The following is a 22,524-nucleotide window of genomic DNA, read 5'->3' as shown; positions in this document are numbered from 1 at the left end:
GGTGAAATGCGAAAATTGGATAAACCAACTCCCATACTTCTTTATCTTTGCTTTTGCTTCCAGTGAAAGTCTCTTAGCAGGTGTCTCGTGTAGTACCCTTACTGTCTTCATGGTGAAGGCATCATAAAACATTTTGTAATCCTTGTTGTTGTGCAAATGAAGTTGAGGATAGCATTCATGAACCAAATATTGCCCCGGCCCATTGCCAACTTCTCCTAAGGCCTTAAGTTTCGAACTCTTATACAATCTAGCAATTAGGTAAAACAGATAGGATCCCATGTAGAATTGCTTTTGGTTTTGTACAGTTCTAAGTTGCAACTCTAAGTTCTCGCTTATGATCCTAGCCCAATCAAATCTTCTTTTTCCTTTTTCAATTTCATCAATAAAGAAGTACATCCAATTTTCGAATTGCATACCTTGAGCTAGGCCCATGACCCGACTAAGAAGCACGATGATATCACCATATTCTGATTTGAAATCTGCCACTGTGAACCTTGATGATTTGGTTACTCCTTTCTTTCCCTCGTGAAGCCAATCCTGTTTTAGATGTGTGAAATAAGCTTCCTGGTTATCCTAATCCATCATCACCACTATTATGCTCTTGTACTGGAGAATGTTAAATGCTTTTTCGATTGTTTGTCCGCCAATATTGGCCAACACCCTCTTCCCTTCATCAAAAATGATGGATTTATTGATCAGATCAAACCTGGATGCTCACTCCATAACCAATTCTGGACAAGGCAATTTAGGAGGAAAAGTTGTTGCGTGTACAATTCCACTTCTGTATATCTTCTTTGCCAAGGGGGATTGTCCTTCCTTTAGTCTATCCTTTATCTATAGCATATTTACCGTACCGACATTTGTATCGATTATTCGCCTCATTTTCAAGAAGAAAGTTTTTTTGGGCATCATATCCTCTGTCTTTCTTAGTGTTTGTTCCCTTAAAGTTCTTGCTTGCACTAACATCTACCATCCTAAACACTTATTTCTGCCCCTTCCTTCTAAGTGATATGGACTACCCTTATTGATCTCCAATCTTCTTTCTATCGATAGATTCTACACATATTTTTGTCTTGCCAAATGTCCTATCACTACACTTATCAATCTCCAATCTTCAACCTAGGGGTGGGACTACCACTTATTTCTACCTCGCCGTTACCTTGGGATGGACTACACTTATATCTCCCTCTCCAATACCTAGGGTGGTTTAGCTTATTTTTGCCTCTTCAAATGTCCTATCATGGATTCTACCTTTATCAATCTCCAATCTTCAACCTAGAATGGAATGATGAAGTAGTGGATGATGAATGCAAGAAGAACCAAGGGAAACAAAACTAGACAAGAACGAAAGAGAGAAATCCGCTTAAGGACCCCTTTCAACTCTAAATGATTTGAAGTTACCTTTACCAATAGTCGAGTCTTCTTTTTGAAATTTAGGATCAAACTTAAAAATTCCAAATCCCTTGCAAATCTTGATGCCCTAGCCGAAAAAATCAGAATTTTAATCCCTTGAAACTATCCACTATTTGCCCAAGAAAAATCAGGCCTTTGATCACAATAACCTCCTCCAAATAAAATAGCCTCAATTAGGGCAGAAATCACAGCTCCCAAGCAAAAATCAGACTTTGCTAAAATCGCCTAGCAATGAAAAGTTTCAGATCTGCCCCCCTCAAGTCACCTAGGGCATAAAATCGCAGCCCTAATAGGAGAAAAATCACCCAACAATGCAAAAATCTGCCTCCACAAAAATCACCAAGGCTTGAAAATGTCCACAATTGCAAGCAAAATCGCCTAGCAATGAAAATTTGCTCTTCCAAGAGAATTCGCCAAAGCACATAGAGCTGCTCCAAGTCAAAAATCGCCAATCACCATGAAGAAGAGGGATGAGAAGTGAGGAGAAAAGGGAAAAGGACTTCCTCTTATACCCCACTTGCTTATCCCTCCTAGCTAGCCGACTGGGACCTTAGGAGCAAAAAAAATATTAATTAGCACATAAAACTGGCCCCCAATTAAATGCTTAGCCAAAAATTAACTTTGCCAAGATGAAATTTACTTTTTTAAATTGCCAATTAGACTAAGATTGCAAAAATAAAGTAAATAATGCCTTGGAGATGTTAAATGTTTCCATTTAATGATGATTTAGTAATTAATATGTCATTAAAATCAGATTTTGGCTAGCCAAAAGCCATTTTTTCAATATTAAATTACTAATTTCATTAAAAACTTAAAAATTTCAAGGCAAATTTAATCCATTTAATGCCAATTTTTGTAATTCAATTCAAATATATGTTACTCGGGGACGCGTTTCTGGCAAAATTTGACCCTGTCACCACATCCCCTCGTCCCAGAAACTCATAAACTTCCGGAAACCTTTCCCTTCGCTGTCCCATTAAAGTAATGTTTCAATTTTGATAATTTGTTTGATTTCCACTCTCATGTGAACTCTAAAGTTAAATTATTTAACACAAACATTATATGTTAAAGTTCTATAATTTATATAAGCATGTGTTATCCATGTTTTTGTATGAATATTTAAAATTTTCCCGTATATTTTAAATTTTCCCTACTTTCTATATAGCTATTCCCACTACCATCCCCTACCTTCCCCTACTCCGAGGAAAAAAAAACGGTCCCGGAAACCCGTTTCCTCTTCCCCACGTCCCGAAAACCTGGGGTAACATAGATTCAAATTGATTTTGCTAAGCAATTTTAATTTTCTAACACAAATAAAATCATTTCTCTAGAGTCTAAAATTGATTTTGCAATTTGATTTCATCATTCACAAAATTAATTTTCTCACCGAAGAAATTCAAGATTTTCCAAAAAAAACTTAAATTAACAAAATTTAATTTTTTGAAAATTATTCAAATTTACACAATTATATCCAAATTTTCAAAAAAAAATAGTTTAAGTACAAAATTTACAATCTTATCCTGCCGAGTGTTGTTCTTTTAAATTTGTCCGGCCTAAGGATGAAATTGGTCATCCTGAAAAATCAAATTGAAATCGGGTGAAAATAGATCTAACCCTCTCCCTTCTAGCCTGAAGGTGTTCAAGACTTAAAGTTTTCAAAAATCAAATCAAAATTTTTTGGACAACTTCGAAAAATTTGCCAAGGCGACCGCAAAAGGGGGTCCCCAAAATTTTGGGATGATGGTGTGAGAACCTCACAGCAGATGGTAGATGTTAGTGCCAGCAAGAACCCAAAGGGAACGAATACCAAAAAGACAAGGAAGACATGACACCTAAGACTACCTTCTTCTCGAAAGTGAGGTGAATAAGTGATACCAATATTGGCACGGTGAACATGGTACAGTTGAAGGATAGATTGAAGGACAATCCCCCATGGTGCAGAAGATCTACAAGAGTGGAATTGTGCACACAACGGCTTTCCCTCCTACCTTGCCTTGTCTAAAATTGGTAATGAAGTGTGCATCCCGGTTTGATATTGTTACCAAGTCCATCATTTTGATGAAGGGAAGAGTGTCGGCTAACATCAGCGGACAAGTGGTCGAAGATGTATTTAATATTCCATAGTATAAAGGCATGATAGTAGTAATGATGGATCAAGCGGTCAAGTTATTTCAGGATAATCAGAAGGCCTACTTCATTCATCTAAAGCAGAATTGGTTACACGAAGGCAAGAAGGGAGTTACCAAGTCGTCAAAGCTCACCAAATCAGATTTCGAATCAAAGTATGGCGATCTTATTGTGCTTCTCAGCCGAATCATGGGCGTGGCTCAAGGTATGCAATTCGAGAACTAGATGTACTATTTTATTGATGAAATTGAAAATGGAAAGAGAAAATCTGATTGGGCTAGAATCATAAGTGAAAATTTAGAGTTGCAACTTAGGATTGTGCAAAATCAAAAGCAATTCTACATGGGGACCTACCTTTTCTATCCGATTGCGAAACTATATGAAAATCCTAGACTTAAGGCCTTAAGAGTGCTTGGCAATGGGCCAGGGCAATGTTTGGTGCATAAGTGCTATCCAGAACTTCATTTGCACAACACCAAAGACTATAAGATGTTTTATGATGCCTTTGCCATGAAGATAGTAAGGATATAACAAGGGACACCTGCTAGGAGGCTCTCATTGGAAGTGGAAGCAAAAGTTAAGAAGTATGGGAGTTGGTTCATCCAATTTTCGCAATTTACATACATTAGAGTGGCAGAAAGTACAATTTGCCCAAAGAGACTTCCAAGGTACCCACCCGACAAGATAGTTTTGATGGAGTTGGTTAGGCAATTTGAGCATTATGACAAGATAATGAAACTTAAAGGTGAGACGGGGATTACCTTCTCATTTGGAATAGGCAATGATACTTGCCCCAATCTTGTCACCTTTGCAACTGCGGAGGAGGAGTTAGAGCGATATCATCTAGGATGGTATAGAGCAAGACAGGGATTCGATCCTAATGGTCTTATCAAGGCATCTCATGAAAACACATTCAAACATATTTCTACTATAGAAGATTTTTGGGCCAATGCACAAGATGAATTTCATGTGAGAAAGCTAGCTTTCTCAAGGTTATTAGCGGGCGTGATGAGGGCAATCAGATGGAGAGGCCTTGATATTCCCAATCAGCTAGAGGATGATGAAAATGTGCTACGAGAAGATTATGATACAATGGATGGAACAGAATTGAGTCTAGTGGATTGGAATGATCATCAGGGATCCTTCCTTAGAGGCAGTTACAAGGGCAGTTGATCTACACAATGATGGTACAATGAGAAGTTAAGACAATTACAAAGTCGGAAGGCATACCTTATTTATGAGAAGATGAAGCCCGAGGAAGAAGGTCCAACAAAGATAGTCGAACAGAAAGGTGGGGGCAGTAGCCAACAACAAAGAGCCGTTAAGAGCAAGAAGAGAAATTTGGAGGTTAAGAAAAGTAAAGAACATTAGGAGCCTCTAGCAAAGAGACAAAATGCGGCACCATCAATAGGGAGCATAATTGAGGCTAAGAACCAAGAGGTTAATACAAGTGGACAAAGGGTCATAGTAGAGTTGAACTTTGATTCGGAATCAAGTGGTTACAGTGATAGTACCAAGTACTCTCCTCTCTCGGAGAATCAACACAGAGATGGTGTGACAGTCACTAGTGAAGAAGAGGATAAGCCAATTGATATTGAGGGGTGCCTGAGGCTGTTGGTGATGCTTTGCTAGTTGAACCGAATCCAAATTTGGTGAGATGCGTTGCACCACTAAGGTAAAGGAAAATGCTTATGCCAAGAAGTGAGGTGGTGACTGTCCGAACAATCGAAGATATTCAAGGGTTAGTGGAAAATGAAGATAGTGGAAAACAGAAACAAATTGTAAATACAGTGGCAAAGGTAATCAGAAGCAATGATGAGGGACATCGAAAAGTTCAGATTGCTATACCAAAGGTTAGCAAGGCAGTGGATGAGATTGTAGCCCAGGAGTATGAGATAGAAGAGCATAACTTGGGAAGAATCACGAATGACATGGAGTGTGAGGAGATCCAAGAAGGCATGGTTTCAATTAGAGAAAGGTTGAGGAAGGCGAACGAGAGGATTGTAAGGTTGGAGGCTGAAAACAAGTATTGGAGAGATTGCCAACCTATCCGACAATTGCATTAGGCAGCCCTTCCTCAAAGACAGGGGGAGCAACATAAAAGAAATATCAGCTCAGCTGCACGAAATCAAAGATTGGATCAGTGATATAATTCAAGATGGGCAAAATTTCTTGCCTTCCTTTATCTCGACATTCAAGTCATTGGTGCCTATTAGAGACAAATTCAGAACATTTGAAGGGGACTGGCAAGACTGGAAGCAACATTATGAATTCAATTGAGCTCAAGATGAAGCACACGCCTTGCCCTCCCATGAAGGAAGTCAACGACAAGCTAGCGAAGTTCATTGCCTTGGCTAAGAAGATGAAAGAAAATGGTAGAATTATATTAGAGGATCATTTGATTAAGTGGCAAATTCTTCTTTCTTCTTGGGTAGGATAGGTGTCTGATTCTGATTGGCTACCATTTTGGTGCCTTCTCATTGGTTGCCACTTTTCTTTTTTTTCATTGGTCCATTGATGAGGTGGCATCTTCTCATTGGCCAATGCAGTGGCAACCCTAATTAGGGTTTCTAGGATTTGATCTAGATCATTGATTTTGCCTCTTAAACTCTACTGTTAGTTGTATATTTTGGCCTCTATATAAGGCCATTTGCTCTCATTTGTAAAAGGTTGAAGAAAATTGTTGCTTAAGATAATACCAAAATTGCTTCTCTTTATCATTATTGTGACTTGCATGGTGATTAAGAACACTTGGTGTTATTGCATGGTTTCTACTTCCAATAGTTAGAGTTAAATTTCCATTGAAGTTGTTAAAGTAGATTTTATTTCAAGAAAGTTGTTAAGCAAGAGTAAGAATAGATGGATAGTTGCATGGTGATATTAGTGGATGTTTGATAGGGATCTATAAACTAGGCCACTAGCAACCTAGTGGCTTGTTAGGAAGCCTTGCATGGTAATCTAGTCTTTTCCTCTTGAATCATTGCATCTATGGAGGTAGAGCCGCTGGTAAGCTTTCATCAGATTTGATCCCTATCCATTTGCTAATCTTTCCATTCATAGGAGTAGAAGTAAAGCAGCAAGTAATGTAGTAGTTGGAATTCATTCTTGAAGAAAGTTAGAAAATCGGAGCATTGTTGGTGGACATTCCCTCCATCATCACCATCAACATCATTTGACGCTAGTATACATTGCAAAGCTAGATTCATCACCATCACAGCAAAAGTCCAAGTTATCTTCGAATGAATAATGTAAGCCCACCTACGTGATTAACCAGCGAATCACATTAATATAGCTGAGTTAGTATCCACAAGTGTAAGGAACCTTGGAGTTTTCTCATGTCCTTCATGCATATTTACTTTTAAAGAGAGGGTTGAGTGTTTGATATTCCATATCAAGTATTCAATTGCTATAGGTTATGTAGTGGTACAAAACTGACATCAACACAGTTCTGATGTCATTTATTTTTCTCCTTATTTTCCTTGATCATTAGATGCCCTCTACAAATCAAGAGTCTCCCCTTCTATATCTTTGTTTGTGGAAAGGTTACATATTTTCATTGGCATCGTCTCCTTTGTAAGGGATACATTCTTAAAGTGTGGCCCTCGAGTAAACTTAAATAATAGTAGGTGATTATATATTATTTAAACCTAAGTTAACAATTCTGGTTCTGGTTCTCATACTGGTGCGAGGTTCCAATGAGCAGATGTGTGATTTTTTTTTTTTTAGAGATTTTGGATGCGTTTAGATGCGTTTATATATCATTTTTATTTTATTTTTAACTATATATTTACTATAATTCTGTGTGATTAAAACATTATTTCTAGAAATCAGCCGCACTCGCAATGCTTATTCAGATAAGTATCTCAATTATCATACTCAAATTATTTTTTAAACTTGCTCGCTGGAATTTATCTGCAAGCTCTAGCATAGCAATACATGTGTCCTCCCCAATGACTTGTTATTATTTCTGAAATTTAAAACGAACTGCTGGATTTTGCGAGTCTGAGCACTGCAGAGTTATCTAGGAACTCAGACATTTACAAGCAATGCAGTTTCCAATGTTAAATTTCAATTTGGGTTCATGCGTTAGCACCTAGAAACACCCAGTCAATATTATAAAAGGAAGGACTTGTATTCTGCAAATTGAAAGCTTTTGGATCCCAGTAAAATAGTATGAAAGTAACGACTTGCATTCTGAAATGAGGGAAGAGCATTTGGATCAAGAGAGCATCGGTGCACACCAACACCAGCATCCAGGGCAATCCTGAGTGCATCGGTATCTAAGGTTTAAACTAGTTTGGCCTTGACCACTCTCAGTTGACCTTCTTCCAAGTAATTAATTTCTCCGTGATAACAGTTGTCCCTCTTTCAAATATTTAGATTGCCCCTAATACTAGTTGGCCCTCCTTCATTTAATTGCTGCCGCCCAGGTTTAATTGTTATTTAAGGCTGCACTTATTTTTGTGAAGGCTGTGATTTAGGTGGAGGGCATGACAGAGTGTGTCCCTCCATCTGTATCACGAGTGTTACTCACATATGGGGGACAGTGCTGAAAAGAATACTACTGCAGATAATAAAGACTAATTGCTTTGAGTCAAGGTTTCTTATCTCTGTCTTGGTTCAGAAATTAGACAGTTGCATGATCGCTTGGATATCAGTTCTTAAAAAATCTCAAGCAATACTAGATGATTGACAGGTCAATTTCATAGGAACAAACACTGTTTTTATTATTTAATAATTTCCCAGGTAAATGCTAGCAGTATATCTGGGTAAACATTCCATGGCACTATCAAAGACCAAGATCTGGTTAGCATGTGTTTGGATACAATTGCATACGAAGCTCTTGTTTAGTTTTTGGGAAGCATTTATTTTCAATTCCTTTCTTTTATACAAAAATATAAGGTTTCCTATATCATAAAATTTCAAGCAATGTAATATTGGAAAGCATTCTAGACAATATCGTGTGAATTCTTTTAATGCTAACACAACTGTTAAGTCAGTAACCCATTTTATCTCAAGCAAATAGTGGAAATAATTAATAACAATTCAATAACAACAAGTATGGCAATGTCATATACCTCAATATAGAGATTCTTCCACGAACATGATTGCAACTTCCCACTATCTGTCTCAGGGAAACCCCATCTCATATAATACCTACAACAGTTTAGGCAGTCAAAGTTCAGAAGGGTTAAAACAAATGAGAACAAAGTTCTGATAAATTCTGATAAAGTGAACCCCAGCTACAATCATCTGTACTTAAGAGGCCTAAGGCCAGCAATGAATTGTTGAAGCCCACTAAAATATACATCCAATATCAAGAAGAGAAAATAACTTACAACCGATGCCAAAGAGATTCATCCGATGCTGCAACCCTCATGAACTTACACACCAGTGAACAATTAACCAGATCTGCTGGAGAAAGAAACTTGAAAATATTTGGATATAATTCCGCAGGTACAGTACTAAATTGGCAATTCTGTATACAACGCTTTGGCATCAAATCTGCACAGTAGTTTCTCAAGGCTTCTGCATTCTCCCTTTTTTCCGCAAAATCAAGGTTCTCTGCAAATTCAGTTGCATCAACCTCCCTTTTCCATTCTTTCCCTAGACAAACCTGCTTAGAGGGCCTCAAAGTTATATCTTCCTGGAACCCAAATACAAACCAGAAACCATCATATTTAGTGCAGATGGAAAGCATAAGCCATTAAACATAACCAAAGCCATCATAATGCAATGAAATAATAATTATTTAAATATATGAGTAACTATTTTTTTATCACTTGGGAATGAAAACCATCAGGAAATGATAGTTATTTTGATAAATAATAAGATCATATTTACAATAATCGCACAAGTGGTATGATCAGCAGAATTGCTCAAACAAAGAACTTTGCATTAAAAGAAAATTACAATGTAAAAGAGTTTACAAAATCAAACTGAAAAAAAGACGATTGCATTTGTTGGGTCAGTTGCTCCACTTGAAAAAATATTGTTCAAGGCTATGGTTATCGTCAAGCATATGAAGTCTGCTCATCAACAGAATATGGAGAGATAAAGGTCAAATCTACAACAGTGAGTTATCTCTCCTACGCTTTGAGCTCCACTCACACTTAAGAAGGTGTCCATGGGAGGCTAGAGGACCTTAAAATGTATTTGAATCAAACAAAATAGACTGTCAGAAATTACTACAACCAAACCCAATTGAATGCTTAACCCAAAGTAATGTCACCAGGTTAAAGAAGATTGACTGCATAACACCTCTATATAGCAGATGAATTTGTGCAAGCATGATTCACATGAAATAAACTGACTTGAGACTCTCTAAAGATAATTTCCTTGCATATATTGACAATCATAGATGCACAGAACAACTCCACCGCCTAAATTACTGATTAATGTTTTAACCTTATGGTGTGAGATTGGTAAAATGGTTCTAGAGCTGTGCCTATTCCTTGGGCAACTGAAACCAAAAGACAACTGAGCTATGTGTTTGCATTCAACAATGATCACAAGAATAGTAACAGAGCATACTTATTAATCCATAAAAAAGTCACACAAATACAAGCATAACAAGACAAAGATGACCGCAAAGCTTGTGATGTTCTTAGAATGTCGACACCTTTATCTAATTCAAAATTACATTTATCCGAGAGATATGGAAAAGAAAAAAATCGGTGTGACTAAGAAATCCTCTAGGATTTATACCTGCCATCATGAAGGCATTCTCATTTGATTCCATAGGCTTGTACTCAACCCAAAAGAATTGGAATTGTAATTCTGGTTACTTTGCAACACACTAACAATTCTTTGGCACCTAGTGCTAGCATGAATGCTAATGATATTCCTATGGGAGTATTCTAGCATTGACAGAGCAGTGGAGAGACAATTAGCACGATTGTGTGTTGCATTCATGACTATGTTTGTCATTGATGTCAACATACTATGAAGATTGGCAGAGTAACATATAGAGATTGAGGTCATAAGGATTAAGTATTGAAGATGAGGTCAAGCGCAGCTGGGGACATGTTCTACACTATGTCTTGATGACATGGATAAGTGTGTGTGCAGAAAGTCAAAGACATGTGAGAGTTATTTGTGATTTACATAAGACAATGTGCAAACAAAGTATCTAAGAAGTCATTTCTAGTAATTGGATTGTATCTCCTGACAGGGATAGAATCTAGATGAGTGAAGTTAGACAGAGATAGTAGACAGTTTGATGATAACGTCAGTGAGTGCGCGAAGTCTGAGGTCACACATGTGAGAAGTTGTAAAAACCATAGCTAACGGTGTTTTGTAATTATAAAAAGATGTAATGAATTGTATTATCTTATTGAGGTCATATTGTAATTAATTGGGAAAGCCTCAAGGCCGACTTGATGAATTATTTTGAGGATTTGATATAAAGGAAAGCTATTTCCTTATGATAAAGTGTGAAGTGTGAAAGTAATATGCGAATTTGGTAGATGCGAGTAAGCGATCAAAGGGATCATTGTAATGTGAAGTTGGAGATTTGATATTGAGATCTAAAAGGTATTTGGTGCAATATTGGCACAATAAGAGAACAGAGCAAGAGTTCAAGATACTGAGATCAATTGCATTTCTATTATTCTAAATGGAATAATACAAAGACTAGTTGGACAGTGAGTTCGGTGGTCTTGCCCCTGAAGTTGTTTGGACAATGGGTCCTTCTGCCTTCGACAACTCCCAACAGGGTTGGCACAACTCCTAACAGTGTTGGAATCTCCTCACATGGATTCAAAGTCTCCTAACACGCACTGATGTATACTAAATGTATTTCATTGACTCCTAACAAAGTCCATCCTCTTACAAGGAACATTTATATTAGTACATCATTTTGTGGGTACCATCCCACTGGAGTTTTCCCTCTGATCAAGGGTTATTATGTATCTATATCTTCTTAACATATAATTTTGAGGACTTGATATAAAGGAAAGCTATTTCCTTATGATAAAGTGTGAAGTGTGAAAGTAATATGTGAATTTGGTAAATGCGAGTAAGCGATCAAAGGGATCATTGTAATGTGAAGTTAGAGATTTGGTATTGAGATCTGAAAGGTATTTGGTGCGATATTGGCATAGTAAGAGGACAGAGCAAGAGTTTGAGATACTGAGATCAATTGCATTTCTATTATTCTGAAAGGAATGATACAAAGACCAGTTGGACAGTGAATTCAGTGGTCTTGTCCCTGAAGCTATTTGGACAATGGATCCTTCTGCCTTCAACAACTCTTAATAGGGTTAGGAGTTATTGTGTATGTGTATCTTCTTATGGTTGTTGTTTATATTGATCACATGTTTAAGGTTTAACAATGTTGATAAAAGTTGTATTCATTAGATAATTGATTCACCTGCCCCCCCCCACCTTCCCCCTTCTTCAATTATCTTGGTGGCCTTCACTTTCTAACACCTAGAGACCACTCAATAACCAAGCTCTCTCAAAACAAACCAAAAATATTCTTTAAATACCACAATCATACCCTAGTCACTACAATATAACGTCTTGGAAAACAACGATGAAGATGCCATATTGCCTAAATACATGCCACAACTTGTAAAATAAGCATTTGAAATCATTGTGAGGTTGTTGATATAAGACACCACCATGTAGGTGAGCACGAAGCACTTAACACCATTGTATTTGGCTCTAAAAACCCTTTTGAAATGCTTTTTGAAGTAACATAGGTTGCCCTTTTGCAAGTATTTTTTCACTTTGCAAGCTTTGGCCCATGCACATTGATGCCATGAGAGCCTATCAACAATATGGACAAGGTTCACAACTCAAACAGGATTCCTGACAAATGCCTCAAGCCTTTACTCTAGTTCAACAACCTTTCCCTATTCTCTCACTAAGCTCTTTATAAGTCAAGATTTAAGGAAGGCTACAGAACAACCCAAAATATTCTGCAACCATTAGAAGGAAACTCCTCTTTGTTGATACTTGGTTTTCATGAGAAAACTTGTGTCCGCAACTTGTCTTGATTCTAGGACCACCCCTAACCTCCGCATACTACATTTGCTCCATTTTTCCTTGTTGGAGATTAGATCAGCTAAACTTAGACATGGATAGTCATAAGCCTTTCAAAAGAAAATAAAGAAATTAGAAAACAAATGTTGAGCCCTAACAAGGTAAAGAAAACCTTGTCGGCTCCCACAACAGATTTTAGAATCTTGGTAAAGTGCCAATGACAAAAACTCAAACTTTTCACCTAAACAAAGAAATGGCAAGGTTATGAAAACCTTGTCAATGCCCAACACAAGTTTCAGAAACAATATAAACTACATAACACTTGGCCAATTTGAGATTTTGCTAATTTAGATGTTTGACATGAGGCTAAAGGTGATACAAGACAAGAGGAGGCGGCAAGTTAACATGAAGGCCAACCTAATTTATCTCCAATCACTTATAATTTCATAAACCATGTGTCACCAAAGGCTAAAAATTGAAGGAGCTCAAGATAAGGATAACACAACAGATTTGAGTCCCAACAAGGTTTCTAGCTAAGAATTTGACTGAGAGCAATCATGAGTTTCAGATTAACATAACAGATTTGAGTCCCAACAAGGTTACTAGCTAGGAATTTGACTGAGAGCAATCATGAGTTTCAGATTTGACAAACTATCTTCTATTAAGTAGTATCTATATAAAAGGCTTGAGAGGATCTTGGTAGTTGGCATATTGTTTTAATTTTAATTACAAGAGTGGGATTTTTGCTGCCTGTTATGATTAGCACTGTTGGTATTGCTAAGCGCTAGTACCCTTGTCTGACTAGAATTGATTAGAGATAAGTATGCCTCTGCCTGTTAGTACAGTAGCACATTGTTCATTGCATGGGACAGCAGCACATTTTTCAGAAGGCCACAGCAGGTTTTAGTTCTTATAAAGTGTATAAATATTTCTTCTATTGGATAGCAGAAGCTCTATAAATTAAGCCCCCTTTAAGCAATAAAACAAGAACAAGTTACAGAACCAATCAACTGTGACACAGGAGTTTCTTGAGAAGACCTTCTTTAATGCTTAATTAATTTCATTAATTAGGAAATAAGTGCGTGTGTGTGTGTGTGTGTGTGTGTGTGTGTGCGCGCGCATGTGCCTGTGTGCATGTTTAAACACTCCAATATATCTTCAACTCTAAAAAATATTGGGAAGTTCAAGCAGGCAGAGAAGTAATAGGGTCCTCTGAACCTGCACTCAACATTGCTTTTGAACATTTATTTCAGATTGTTTTTCAAGACTGTTCAAACAAAAGTTTTGTTTGGTCAGAAGCAGAGTTACATAGACACAGGTACACATAAGAAACATATCAGAATCAACTATGGATATGGCTATTTTTCAAGGTCCCTACCAGTGATACAACCAGGTATGGCATTTATAAAAAACTCGTACATAAATATATAGCAAAAGACATACAACACAAATAATTCGAACTCCAACCACTGATCACCAACAATCACTGATGCTCACAAACTATTATTGTAGACCAATCACCAATCTCTACTGCCGACTGCAAACTCCTGCCAAACACTGCCAACTGCTGCTGCTCACAAACTATAAGCTGTATAAGACGGGATATCAAAGATATAGAACACGACAAATCAAGTATAAGCTATATAAGAGAAGATCACCAACAATTTCTGTTGCTTACGAACTCCTATTGTGGATCAATCACAAATGACTCCTGCTGATTACAAACTGGTACTGATCGCCAAGAACTGCTGCTACTCACAAACTCATGGTACTGATCAATCACCAAACACTGTCACTCATCACAAACTCCCAAAACTCATCACTGATGACTATTTTTCTCACAAACTCCTCCTGCCGATGGCCAACACTACTGCTGCTCACAAGTGTTGGCCATGGCCAGAACGGTCAGCAAAGTCTGCTGCTGATTATAAAGTCTTGCTGCCAAACAGCATCCATTGTTTCTGCTCAATCTCCAACGGTTGTTGCAGATTAAATACTCCTATTTCTGACTGTAACTGTTCCTATTCATGAACGATTTCTGCTACTCACAAACTTAAAATGTCTTTTTTTAACATTTTAGAAGCAGATGTGCTGTGTATTTATAACAGTTTAGGTTTCTTCAGGTTTTCAAACTTTAGAAGTTTTGCAGTCTGAATTCAGTGTTCCATGGAAAATCCAGGAATAGGGATACAGAGGCAAGGGCATAAGTTAAGGGGACAGCATTTTTCCCAAAATTAGAGAATGACAGGGCAGGGACAGATGGCTATCAAACTAATCTAACTTGCCAATCCTGATACTGGTTGTCATGTCCCATTTTCTAGCTAGTGAGTTTTGTTGCGCCATTAGCTCATTTTGCATTGGTCCCATGGGCAAACCAGGTTTTCTATACAGACAGTAGTTTTTGGCCTCGGCAATTTCAGTCTCTGGCTAATTGGCATTGTTTTAGTGGGGTTTCCAAAAGTTTACTATTTTTAGTAAGCAAGCAGACTCATCATTCTTGGCATTTCAGGGTGGGACTAGGAGCACCTTGTCGAGAGCTTTCCAGAAACAGGACATTTTTATTAGTTATTATTAAATTTCACTTCGAAACGGGACATTACAATCGTTCCCTCCCCAAAATTGCTTGACCTTGTGCAATGACAAATTTTACATAAATATTTCAATTAAGGTAGTTTTTGGTGTGTGACTCTGATGTTATCCAATACAATGAAAATTTTCATGTTTTTCCCTCATAGAGACAAGAGTCAAGGCCATCTTTGTAATGGCATTGGACTTTTTACATTGATCAATCTTTGTCAATTCATGCTCACTCTAGTTTGCATCTTATTCTAGATCAATAAATAGATATCGCTCCCTTAATATATCTTCCTAAGCACTCCTCCTATGATGGGACAAGATTCAATTCCCCTGGTTCTACAATGCACTTAATTAGTTGTTATTATAGTACAAATTAATTTAGAGATATAAATTATTTGTTTCTTGTTATAATAGAGTATGCATATGTATCCAGAGACTATTGAACGACTTAGTACTTGTCAAGGCAAGTGCCTTAATTTTTGTATTCCTCTTTCATTTTTATAAAGTCGATCAGTATAATTCTTTCCTAATCGAGATTGCTAAAGAATTATGATAAATTATTGCATCATTAGTTATATTATACGATATAAATATTTATATAATTATTAGTAACATTATATTATATTAATTATTTATTAATAACATTGATTAATGTATTTGTTTGTATGAGGAATTAAATATAAATTTTAAATTTAGTTATTATTAAATTTCATTTTGAAATGGGACATTACAATTGTCTTGCATTCATAGAGTAAGATAGAGTTCCTGAGCCCTTATCTTTCCATGTTATTTGGTTGGAATGGAGTTGCAAAAGTCAAGCTGAAAATGAATAGATTAAGTCCATTTGTGATAACCATCATATCACATCATTATAACTAAGAGAAAGTCCACATTAAGAAGGAACCTGGAGGTTGTGATCACACAATTCATCTACGTTGTTTAACATATGAGCATCCTTATTCAAGAGATTGTTGGAGATTTGTTATTTCATCCTGGAATACTGAGTATTTGATTCTGTAGGTAGTGGAACAAAACTCACATCAACATTGTCCTTCTAACCTTATCTTAGTTATGTATAATGATAAGTCCACGGTTGCATACTCTAATCTGTCATATCACAGTCTAATCATCATTTGTACCCACCAAGATGGCAGGATACACTGCTCTGATACCACTGTGAGGGTCTGCCCTTATTCACACTTTTTGTCCCGTTTCCCACTTACTGTAATTTTGTCAAACAGATGGCCAGCAATCCGATTATTGTATTTCTTAGGTTTGTTAGATTCTGGTTTGATGGTATTAAAATGGATATGCAAGCCACACAAATATATTTCTATTGCTAATGAAAGTCGAGGGAAATATCTATGTTGCTATCAGCTAAATTTATAGTTAAGGGGGCTGCTAGAATAAAATTGAAAGATGGGCCTTATGGCTTAGAGTATTCCAGTCATTTCTATCTTTGTTGGGTCCTAAGATGGTATCTTTTGGGGGTTTTCCTGATAGTTTCTAGTGTCTTCTGTAACTGGAAAACTTATGGTTTTCCTGTTGGTGTGGGTGCTCCACATGTTTCTAGCCCTGTTTGATTTTGTGGGTATTCTAGAGTTGTCTATTTTGGTTTCTGCTCTTGTGACAGTCTATTCAACCAGTCAATTCTATCACCACTACATGGTTAATCAATGTAATCTTTTTAATATTAAATATATATATATATATATATATATAAATGGGAGCAGGCCCTAGCCTTCACTTGACGAATAGCAAAAATAATTAATTAATTAAACATTAAAAATTAGATAATATTCAATATTAGGGAAATAAAATCGGGTATATGGCCATTAGATACACCAATGCCTGGAATGGAACATATAATATCAACCAGGAGATTCAGCATGTTCCCAAGGGATTAAAAACTAGACAAAGAGGTCCACAACAAGTTCTAGTGACAATGTATATGTGTGAAATCCAAGCATTTTCACTAAGATCGCTAAGTTTATTTTCTAAATCATTTGACTGTAACCATAGATCACAACTTAAAGTTAAAACCAAGACTAACTCAGGAAACCAAAAGTATAATGGAATTCAATTTAATCAGAATTTAGTCCAATGCAGCCAAAGACATTTTTTTTTTCTTTTAAAAAACCATAGTGGATCTAGGAGGCAATGATAGCAGGGTAAGAGGCAGCATCTCTCATGGAGTTTAAGGGTACCTCCTGTCCAGGGGTTTAGGGGCAAACCCAACCATCAAGCCCAAGTTAAAGCCTTCATGCACATGGGGACTTTCATGGTGCTCATGCCATTTTCTTTTGTTTTTAATGTTAAATGACAGTTTTCTACAGTTTGCAGAGGTCTTCCTCTTCCTCTCTTCTTTTAGTGTAAGAAAGCATGATCTAGTATATTCATAGGCTTTTAAAGTAGGGGTCACCCTCTTAAGTTTAGGATTAAGATTTTAGGTTTAGTTTTTTTTTGGCAATTGGCAATTTACGTACTGTTACCTTTTGCAGAACATGGGAACAACTTGCCATCCTCAGCACAGGCAAGTGTTACATCCCAATTTTTGCCCTAATTTCTCTTTAGTTAAAAGATAGCCGTTGTGATCATGTGAAATGAATATAATTTATAGCCGTTGTGTTCAGGTGAAATGAATATAGTTTATAGCCGTTGTGTTAATGTGAAATGAATATAGTTTATAGCCGTTGTGTTCATGTGAAAAGATTATAATTTCTCTTTAACCATTGTTTAATCAGTTATTATGTATGATGAAATTCCTAACGGTATTATTTAAGCAAATTATGAATTATGAAATTGATGTTTTTGGCGAGAATGATTGTTTTGAAGGTTGCAGGATAAAGACTCGAGAAGGAGGGGAAGCATTACGAAATGAGGTCATCCGGAAATGGGACGATCATGTGACCTAGTTATCAGGAATATCAGGTTTGATCAAAAAGACGCCATGGCAAGGTTGTTAAAGCTTGACAATAAAAGTTCAAAGTGGAAAGTTACATGAGCTAAAAAAATAATAATACAAGATTATTAAATTAAATAATAAAATTCTTACCTTTAAAAAAAATAAGTAATATCATTTAATATTATATCATTATTTTGATTAGAATCACAATTAAATATTTGCAAAGTGGCACTATTATAAAATAATCTATAATACAATAATGTCACTTTGAATATACTTAACTATAATCTAACCAAAATAATAATATAACATTAAATTATATTAATAAAACTTTTCACCCATTGTTCCAACGTTTTATATTTCCAATTGATGGGAATTCCAATTGTATTTCAATCTTGTAATGGCAGGAGATGAAAAGTTGATTCATATCTTTTAAATTCTGCCTTTGTCATTTTCAAATGACAGTAACCAATGTCTTCCGCTTGCTGATACTCTCGCCATGGTCTGAGAAATTGTCTATCAATGATTTGAAATTGGTGATGAGGAAAAGCCTCCTTCTTTCTCTGCCATGGGTTATCCATTTTAGATTGTTCTTTTGATACCCGAATTTCTTGCCAAACATTCACGCTTGCAATCCCGATTTGTCTAACCACGAAACCTTTCATCACAGCATACATGAAGACGATCTTGCACATTCTAAGAGCCAGGAGTCAGTTGCGTTGAAGACTCACAAGCAAATCGTTCAGCAGACTGTGGACAAGAGTGTGTTTAAACGTACTTCATTCCCTTACTCACATTTTGTTTCTTCATCTTCTATGACTTCTTTCTTTTTGAGTCGGGTTGTAACAGTGAGGAAGAGTTAAGTGAAAGGATTCAGTCATAATATTAATCTTGAAGCTCATCATAACTGTAGGAAACAATAGAGTTGCAAACATTGTCTAGCAATGTAGTATATGATGCTTCTGATATGTTAAGATTTCTGATCTCATTCTTTTGTTATACACCATTTCCAATCCACAATACTTGAATATAGAACTGCATCATTATCAACCTGTGTCACAAATCCGTTTCATCTAACCAAAATCATTAATGAAGATCAACTCTGAAAAAAACCAAGGAAAATCTGAGAAAGCAGAACCATAATCTTATGAATAAGATATAAAAGGTTCAGGCACTGATTAATCACCGATCTGTAGATCTGTTAATGGTGAGATGTGTAGATGAACCTGACACAAGAAAAACAAGAAGGATATCAATAACTATTTAATTCAAAATAATCTGATTAGCTCATGTAAATCCACTTTGATTGTCAAGTTGAGCGGTGGAGATCGGGTTACAAAAACCCACCTCTGAAATCCCTAGCCAGGGCGATAGAAGAGCATTCATGCCACAACAAAATGATCGCGTTGTTGTCCTGATACTTCAGCTATTCAATCGAATAGCTGTTGGGACCTCAACCCCCTGAGTACTCCGATGATTGGATCGATGAACATCCCAAGCCTGACCTCAAGGTAAGGAGGGTCGTTCTATTTAATTAGAACTTGTGGGGATAAGTAAAATGGTCCACGGTTGGGAGGTTAAGCCCATGTTAATGCTTCTCCCCTCACCAAAGTCAGAGCTTGGTCAATTAATTGGAAGAGTCTCTCAAGAAAATCAGTACGTATCTTTGTTTATTTAAGTTTCTTTATATAATCTGAAAGATACTTTCTTGTAAATTAGAAGTAACATAAAATGATTCTTTTAAGTATATTAGCTGAGGTTTTCTTGCAATTATTTAGACTAGAGTTAAAATTCAGTATTCTCAACTATTAGAACAAATTTTGATATTCAGTAATCAAAATAGATTCAGAATTTTCGATTAGCTTTTATCTCATCTAATAATTAGAATATTAAATTCAGCTAATTGTAGTTGTAGAGTATCCTGATGTTACAGCAAGAGACATTTGTGAATCCACTGGTCACCCAAGGGCAACAAAGCACCACCCCAAAGAAGAAATCTCCTGCTTTGTAGGGGTTTTACAGGCACAGGTCCTGTGGTTGCACCCCAAGGCAAAGAGATGTTTCATCTCTAAACCCCTTTCCCAGAAACACCGGTGATTTATAATCTTACTTTTCTCTTCAACATATACAGCACAAAGGGCATAAATGTTGTATCTCAATGAATTGAGTGCAGCAAAAAAAGAAATTTTAGTCACAAGAAAACATGATATTCACGCTATATCAACGTCGTACCATATCTATATCCATACCAGGTATGTCAATACATGTACCAAGGCAACTTACAACTCTATTTAGGGGTAAGTCTTTTAAATTTTTTGGTTATTTTGCATTTAGTATTTCTGGACCTATTGAAGGGATTATGGTGGAAGTATATTATTTAAAACATGAGCAAGCTTCTAGTTTCTTAAGCATGGATTTATGTTAAGAAAACAAAAGATGGAGAAACTATTCTTATCCTCTTAGTTTGGTAATCAAGACCACAAGCGATCATGATTAAATAAGTTGTCTATGCTTTCTACCGTACTAGTTTATGTGCAAGAGGCGTGCAAATCAATCCCCTTTGTTTCACCGAAAAAATGAAGAGTAAACAATAAGAAAAAATAGAAACTGCTACTTCTAATGCCAAATTCTTCTTGATGATTGTGGTTAGTTTTGTGCAAATGTTTCCCATCCTCGCTATGAGCATCACTCTTAATGTTGATCCTTTCAGAAAAACTGGAGAACACCATATGATCCAAGGGGCCCATTTGTGAATCCATCTCAGTTTTTCAGACAAACCCATTGTGCCACCACCCTTGCCATGTATGACCATTTGAAACAACCATTTGGATTGTAATGCACATAAAGGCTAGATTGGGCCTATTGATGTGAGTTTTAATCCCTTACAACATACAAGATCGAACACTCAATATCTCAGGATGAAAAACTAAATATTGAATCCTCTCCTGAACAAGGACACCGCTTATGCTAAGACTGCAACAAAAGATAGACTCCAAGGTTCCTTCTTAATGTGGATATTCAGTGAAAATAATCTGATATGCTGATATCACAAGAGGACTTACGTTGTTCTCTAAGACTTGTCAACTTGATCCGATTGATTTGGCTTCACAATGTGCAACGAAGACATACTTAGCTTTCAACTAGTGAAATGCAACTTGAACTGAACTTGAACTTATGAAGCTAAACTATTTCTACTTCTACCTAAGGATGCAAGAAAGAATGCATACCCTTGGACTCTACTAGATGCAGTCTTGTCATCGACACCATTCAACTAGGTCAAGCTTCTACGGTGTGTTCAAATGGATTTCAAATCAATAACATTTCCTTAATCCCATCTACAGATGCAAATCAAAGAACAAGTAAAAAAATGAAGTTAAGAGCATTCAAATGTCGTTCAACCATGCAAGGCACTTCCAATCAATAAGCAACTAGTGGTTTGGTTGTTTGATTACATTTGCAATTACTCTTATCCAACTAAATTACTCAAAGCAAATTCTACTTAACAACATGAAATATAATCTATTTTGAGGATGTACATTACCATGTAATACTCCAAACAAGATCACAACCATTCACTGTGCAAAAACACACCAATGAACAATAGAGAAAACTTGCCAGTATATTATGTAATGACCCGTACCAGTACTATAATAAACCCAACCAACACCATACTGTCCTGAATCCGATTTTTTCCGTTTTCCCTTTAAATGTAAATCTTAGAGTACGAACCCACTTAACAAATAAACAACAATATGGATAATAGATTATATTCCGGGCAACAATAGCAACAACACGGGCAATGATGCAACTTCAGGTGGATATCGATATAATAATAGAGGCGGAAGGGGTGGAAACAATAACAATAACAATGGAGGCCAAAGTAGAATACAATATGATGCGAGTGGACGGTCGATGATACAGTGTCAGGCATGTAATCTTTGAGGTCACTTCGCGAGGGATTGTACTACGAAAGAGACGCCGCAGCTACTGTGCAGATGGTGTGGTCCGGGGGACCATGAAGATTCAAAATGTCCAAAGCAAGGCGTAAATTTATTAAGTATTGAAACATGTGATGAAAACGTGTTGGCGATCACGCGGGAGCAAGCGAGGAAGGCAAAATATCTGAATGCAGAAGAAGAGAAGGAGAGGTTACAAAAAGCCCGAACAGAGATAGAGAAGCAAATGAGAGCGGAGAAGTCACAAGTAAATGACACTGCTAAAACTTCGAAAAGAAACTTGGCGGAACAAGACATGGTGAAACAGATAATGCAAACGAAAGTGCCAATTAAATTAAATGATCTTCTTCTCACCATGCCACAATTGCGTACAGCTATTATAAATATGACACCGTCCCCGAGAGTAAAGGAGGAAGCAAAGGATAGTACGAAAACAACCACAGCAGCAGCAACAAACCGATGTTATTAGCACTTACGACAGGTAGACACCCAACAATGGTGGAGATGGGCATTCTAGGCACAGTGCTAACGGATACAATAGTAGATGGAGGATCG

General features: G+C 36.7%; 1 pseudogene across 1 annotated transcript in view; it reads right to left on the bottom strand.

Moving 5' to 3' along the window:
* Positions 1-22,524, bottom strand: part of LOC149537829 (F-box protein SKIP31-like) — a 97,093-nt pseudogene that overhangs the window by 67,656 nt on the left and 6,913 nt on the right. Inside the window, exons 2-3 of the transcript XR_016355909.1 lie at positions 8,880-9,187; positions 8,619-8,697 (exon numbers count right to left, since the gene is read on the bottom strand). The product of XR_016355909.1 is annotated as an F-box protein SKIP31-like (transcript). The remainder of the gene's footprint in view (positions 1-8,618; positions 8,698-8,879; positions 9,188-22,524) is intronic.

Source organism: Cupressus sempervirens, chromosome 9 (genome assembly GCF_028749045.1).
Source record: "Cupressus sempervirens isolate cs-2001-9-10 chromosome 9, ASM2874904v1, whole genome shotgun sequence".
Classification (NCBI taxonomy): Eukaryota; Viridiplantae; Streptophyta; class Pinopsida; order Cupressales; family Cupressaceae; genus Cupressus; species Cupressus sempervirens.
This window is presented reverse-complemented; position numbering and strand designations above follow the sequence as displayed.